The 6,798-nt window shown below is 37.8% G+C and overlaps 1 pseudogene; it reads left to right on the top strand.

The window, feature by feature from the left end:
- Window positions 1-18: 18 nt before the first annotated feature.
- LOC113967001 lies at window positions 19-913 on the top strand (annotated as a pseudogene).
- Window positions 914-6,798: the final 5,885 nt, after the last annotated feature.

The raw sequence follows: 6,798 nt of genomic DNA, 5'->3' as shown, positions 1-6,798 counted from the left end.
AGCACAGGGACCGCCACCATGTTCGGAGGGCTCGGCAGGTGCTTCGAGGAGGGATCCCTTTGCTGCCCACCACGAGGACATGAGGCAGATGATGAGGAGCTTCTCAGAGCCCTTCGGGAGGGAACCATTGCCAAGCCTGCCGGAGGGCAGGGACAGAGCAGACAAAGTGCTGGAGCGGAGAGCGCGCCCGGACTCCTGGCTGGCTCCCTAGGGGAACCACAGGGATGCAGATCTTGGGGATCCATTTTCTGCCATGGACAGGATGATGTCAAACATGAGGAACAGTATACTGGAAATGCACAGGAAACTTGATGACCTGTCCATGCACCCCGATGGACACATGTTCAGCTCCTCCTCCATGATGACTTACTCCAAAGTGGAGGATGAACCTCCAAAGGTTTTCCAAGCCTCGGCCCAGACTCGCACAGCCCCAGAAGGTGTTAAGGAGACAAGAAAAGCACTTAAGGATTCGGAAAGTGGCCTGGAACAAATGGCCATTGGTCATCACATCCAGGATCTGGCTCATGTCATCAAAAAATCCAAGAACTGCAAGACTGGGGATAAGGAGATAACCAAGAATTCATCAACCTGGATGAAAATGAGGCCCAGAGCTTTGATGAGGAGTGGCAGAAGGAGGTCGTAAAGTTCAGGCCAGAACTAGAAGCTCTTTAGAAGCTCCAAAATCCAGAAGTATCAATTACAAGGAGAATGGATCAAGAAGAGAGAAGCTACTTGGAACTGGAGGTTCCAGAGTGACCAAAAATTCCTTGTAGTCTCTCAATGTGAAAGGAACACACGCACCCCTCAACAAAAGCAGCAGGAAATAAGTGGCCTCATTCCCCTGAGATGGAGTGTCTCCAGAGCAGATAATGGTGCTCATGTTCGTACAAATACACAGGATATATGACCAATCTCTGTTTGTGTTGTGCCTTTGCTCCTCCTGAATGTTCCTCAACCTTTAGCTCCTCAGTTAAACCCTCTCCTTTCAGTGAACTAAAAACCCAGCAACTTTCTGCCTGAAAGCACTTCATGGATTATCACCAATTCTGTTTAAAAAAGAATTGATTTGCAAAGTTTTTCTGCTACAACTTTATCAAGCCTGGCAGTGCAGCTACTTTTCCCCACTCTATAAGTTGCACAGAAAATAAATTCTCTTCAGTTTGTGTGGCTGAAATGGTTTTTAGGTGATACTTAATAGGAATTGGAATACATTAGACCCAACAGACCAGCTGTGCACCCCCACAGATAACACACCAGCGCTCTGACTACAGCTGAGCAGTGCTGGCACAGCATCAGCTCTGTCTCTCCAATATTCCCCCCTCATCAGTAGGATGGGGCTGGTCCAAATCCTGGGAGTGGACATAACCAGGACAGCTGACCCAAACTGACCAAAGGGATATTCCATACAGTATGATGGCTTCTCAGGTATAAAAGCCAAGAGAAAGGAAAAAAATGGCAAGAGGAAGATGGGGGGGGAGCATTATTATTTACATTTACCTTCTGTAGCAACAACTACTTGTGCCAAAGCCCAGCTTCCAAAGAGATGGTGACATCGCTTGCTGATGGGAAGTATACAATAAATCTTTTGATTTTTTTCCTTTGCTCGCATGCACATGACCCTCATTTTTGCTTTAGTAAGCTGCCTTTATCTTGATCTGCAAGGGTTTTTTCTGATCTTATTTTCTCTCGTCCTGCCCCCCATCCTGTGGAGGAGGGAAGTGATAGAATGGCTTGGTGGGCATGTAGCATTCAGCCATGGTCAACACAACACAGTCTTAAAAATCTGTTAATATTTGACAACAACAGGATTTTTTGAATTATAAATTTTATCATATCAGCTTTTGCAAATACTACTTCCTGTTACTGAAAAGAATGAAGGCAGAAATATATTCATCTGAGGGTACTTCCTTCTCTAGTCTCTTAAATGTTTACTTTACTTTTGTTTAAATGCAATGTGAGTAACATTGGAAAGATTCACTGTGGCTGAAGTGAAATAACAATATTTTTAACCCTAAAAAGAAACTCAAAATTTCACTGTCCTAAATAACAACGAAAAGACAAGGTTAAAGAATAATAAAATGAGGTAAAAAATGAAGTCTTAAAAATCTTTTGCGAAGAAAATTCCAAAAAGAGGTGTAATCGTTTATTTATGTACCAAACCTGAATGTTGTATGAATATGTTTTTATCTAGTTGATGAAAAGTTATTGTGAAATCAAAAGAATGCCAAATTTCAGGGGTAATACCTGTGTGGTAATCATAAGGAATTTCAATATTGTATTCACAGATATTCAAAGTTTCAAGGACCACGGGAATGAAATACGAGACCAACAAAATCTTGCTGATAGTATAAAGTTCATGGGGTAGAAAGAGCTATTTGCTCAGCATTTTGTTGGAGGGTAATGTACTCAGTATATAAGAGTGCATCCCTTATTACTATGGATATATATCAGCAGTTTTTCATAGAGACTGAAGTAAGAGAATAATTAAATTGTTAATGTACACAAATACAAATGTGTATAAATATTTAATGTTCATATTAGTCAGTATAATGATGATGATATATTAATTATTGCTTTAATTTCTTTACTGACTGACTACTGTTTACTGTGAAAAGTTTAATTGTTACAGATGGTCTCTTCTGTTTAATTCTGAATTCTCTCTTCCTTTCTCTGTCTTGCAATCAAGTGTTTTCATTTATTAAATTGTATCTTACAAATAGGTTCAATCATCTCATCAAAACATATTCCCAATTTTAACTCATCACAACAAAACAGTGTGCATACATGATCAGCAGTATTCCTCACCATTTAGTATGTGAGTAGATACAGCTATCATATTCATAACAATCCACAGTCAACGGCTTTGACTATGCAAGCAATGCTAAATTAAATAATTTATATTTCAGTTTTCTGAAATACAGAGAAAAAAAGATGGAAAAACTTAATATCTGGAGGATAATAGGAGCAGATGTCTGATAGAATGCTTCTTCTATAAATAACTAAAGACACCATATGGAATGACAAATTTGGGATGTTTTTCTTTGCTTCCAGCTTATATTGTAGAATTTATGTTATTTACAGAGATGAGGTATTTGCTCTTATTTTTATTATATTCTTTCATATTACTCATTTTTCAGTGTAAATTATACTAAACTAGATAGCTCCCTGGGATATACTAGTCATCAGAAACCAGTCATCATGAAAACTCCAATGACAATGCATTGAGCTCTTTGCAGTAGAAACTGTATGCTGCTGACACTTCTCCCATGCATTTCATAGGCTTTCTCAGTCACTCTGTTAGCACAGAGAAGCTAACTTTATTGTAAAGTTTTTATTTGCTTTTTAGCTACCTTTCCTTTAAATTCAGAAGAGACTGGACTTTCTTCTGGTCTGAGAGTGGTAGAAACCAAGCTTTGTCCAGCTTCAGGAGCTAGCAGCAGCAAATACTAATGAAACACTGCTGGCCACGTTGGCCAGTGCTGCCAGTGCAAGAGGGAATTTTATTTGCACAGATAACCATTACATATTTTGTGATGGAAGACCACATTACCTGATATATATATGCAGCATAAGGGGTCGTTGTATTTACATTTTTATCTAATAGGTCATGCTGGACCGGAAATTTAGAGTTTAGGTTTACACACTTTTTTATTTGGTAATGTAAGATGAACCAAAGAGATAAATGCGCGTGTGCCTATCTCAAATAGGTGATATAGGAATGATAGACGAGCAGTATTTTCTGTTTCTGCCTGACTACAGCAGCCATGTCAAGTTCTTCTGCACTTCTCAGTTCACTGTTGTTTTGGATGAATAGAATGAACTGTCTTTAAATTATTGTAGGGTATTTATTCAAACATAATTCTTGCACACAGTGTTGTACTACATCCCAATATGCAACACAGAGTGTGGTGCAGCCACTACCCCTAGCAACGCTGGCAGGAGTCTGCTGGTATTGATGCCCAAAATCTTCAGGAGAAAAAGAATCTCCAGGCAAGTTAGATAAGATAGAGAACAGCTCTTTTAATACAGGCCTTCTGGCCACAGAGTATGAAAGTTGCACACTCACATACAGAATTCTTACATGTTTATATTATTTACTAATTATCATATCTAAAAGGCACATTCAATCCTAAGACCCCTTTTGCCCTGGTGCCATCATCAGAACTGCCCCACTAAAGTCCCTGCAACAGTATTGGGCCTTCTATCTTGTTTTGTCTACCATATCTCTTGCTATTCTAGTCGAGGTGCACATCCCAATGAAATCCAATGGAATGTTCTTGCTAAATATCTATTGCCTTGAAAAGATGATTAAAAGACGGTTAAACAGTTAAAACGAAGCTTCAGGAATGTGACACGTAAACTGTGAGAAAGTAACGCTCTAAAGTAAAAGAAAACTACAGCTACATTAAAATCCACAGAAAGCTAAAAATCTTAAAAATTCTAAGGCATTGGTTCAATGACAAAGAAGAGATTTTTGCTGGTTTTCCATGTAGTTATAGAAGTTAAGATCATCAAATAAATAGACAATTAGAAACTTTGAACCTGAAAAGTCAGAACCCAAGTGAAGATTTTTTAAGTGCAGAATGTTTAATTTTAGACTTCCACATTTAAGTTTTTAGGCTTAAGTTAGGTATCTGGGACAAGCCTAAGTCTCAGTACACTTCGGTAGATGGATCTGGATAGAACATTCAAGTTTTGCTCTTCAGAGAAGAGGAATAAGGAGTTAGTTAACTTTAGATGGCCCCTGGGAAAACCTAAAGCTTCATCAAAATTAATAAAACATAGTAAGAATCACAGCCAAAGCCAAAGTTGCATAAGAAATGAATAATGAGAGTTTCTATAAAATACTCGATAATGTGTTTGCAAACAGAAAAGATAGACTATTTTGTTCATAAATACAACATGAAAAGGATGAAGGCATACTTGTCAAAGAAATCTTCACTTAATTCACTTGGTGAAATGTTTACATATGAGCATGTGGAAGGAGATGGAAATTTTGTAAGGCACTATGGAATGTTTCTTTGCATTGTGGAAACATTTATGCAATATATTTCTTCCCAGCGGGGAAATACTTTGCTAATCTGGAATATTTTTGTTTTTTTTTCCTTCTTAAGTACAACAAACTCTATATGGTACAATCAATACCAATCAATGTAAGTGGATGTTGATTATCAAAAAAACCCCAAAATAATCTCCAACTGCCCCTAACATAGTGTTCTAGTTTTAGGAAAGGTTGCTATGCCCCTACAGACTTTCACTGCAACCCAACAGACTGCTCTGCCCAGGGCAGAAGAGCCTTTTTAAGTGGAAGAGGAAATTGAGCTTGGTTCTTCCAGTAAAAAAAACAACCAGGAGTATGTTTCTAAATTCTGGTCCCTCAAGGATGCAGGTGCAAGCCACAGAACCCTTTAATTAGGTACCAATGTCTTTCAGCTATTTGGCATTCCTATCAGACTTTTGTGCTGTTCTTTTTAGATAAATCAGACCTCCAGAGTGGTGCGCATGAGAAACCATGAAGTCCCTTCAGCTGAGTAAGAATAAAAATTAAAAATCCCTGTAAATCGCTTGCTTGATATTTTAATTTGTGCTTCATCCTAACATAGGCACTCTCTGCCTTAGCTTTTTAACTTTTTTCCTAACTCATTTATGGGTGAAACATATATATATGTTTATTCGGACTTTGAAACCAAGGAAGAAACCATATTATGATTCCATGTTGAAAAGCAGTGACAACATACATGAGTTAGAACCTCAAACTAATTCAAAGCATCCACTGTGATCCTTTGTCCACTGTAAAGAATGAAGATGCAGAATTGCATTTATAAACCAAGGGGTTTCTCTTAATACATATCATTAAAAAAGGGAAAAAAGTTAGCCCAACTCAACACAGTGTGGTTGTTAGCCTTGTTCAACACACTACTGTTTCTTGCCTTTTGCACATTACCTTTCTGGAAAAAAACATTCTTTTATAAATGATCCTATTACTTTAATAGTCTCCATTTACATTCTGAATTTTCATTATGTCAGTCATCCGATCCCATTTCAGTGGTGAAATCTGTGGGCCTCATGGCTATTTTAACGTGATGCCTTTCATGTCATAAGTGATGCTTTCAGAGGAAACTCAAGTCCTCCACGAACATCAGCTAAAATGTTAAGAGTGCCTCAAAGTCCCTCTGGTACTATATTTTATAACCATGAAAGAAATGTCATCATTGTAAATTCTCAGCCTTTGTCTGAAAAACTTGTACCAGTTCCCTTGAGCATCAGTTCAGTTAATTAATTCAAACAATTTCCCCTCTAATCTCTAAAACATTTTCATATTTAAGACTATAAATTGAACACTTAAGGGGCTCATTCGTTGCTGGTCATTAATGTGCCATGGAATTAAAGGAATTATTGCTGGCCTTTGGTGACATGAATAATTTTAATATGTTTTGGACTGTATAAGGTTAAAATTATGACCTCTCAGTGCTCTGAGCAAATGAATATAATGAAATCCTTTGAATAGGACTTGCCACTCCTTTTCCTTTCTTGAAACCTAATTTGATACTTAACCACATGATTTATGCCAATTTTGGAATCACATTATTCAATGATAACTTTAAAATTAGTAATTAATTTAGCAGTGGATTCATTGCATTTCCCTTGAACCAGTGCATAAGGTTAATGCAATTGGAGTCTGATGGGTCTGGTAACTTTGACAGTAATTGGTTATTATGTTATATGTTAAGATAAGGAGTCAGCAGCTGAGAATCCCCATGGGATTTGCAGGAGACAGAACTGTATGTTTGCAAATCT

The sequence above is a fragment of the Neopelma chrysocephalum genome, unplaced genomic scaffold, assembly GCF_003984885.1.
Source record: "Neopelma chrysocephalum unplaced genomic scaffold, ASM398488v2 Primary Assembly neopelma1_62, whole genome shotgun sequence".
NCBI lineage: Eukaryota > Metazoa > Chordata > Aves > Passeriformes > Pipridae > Neopelma > Neopelma chrysocephalum.
The sequence above is the reverse complement of the archived record's forward strand: the minus strand, read 5'-3'. Positions and strand labels throughout refer to the sequence as shown.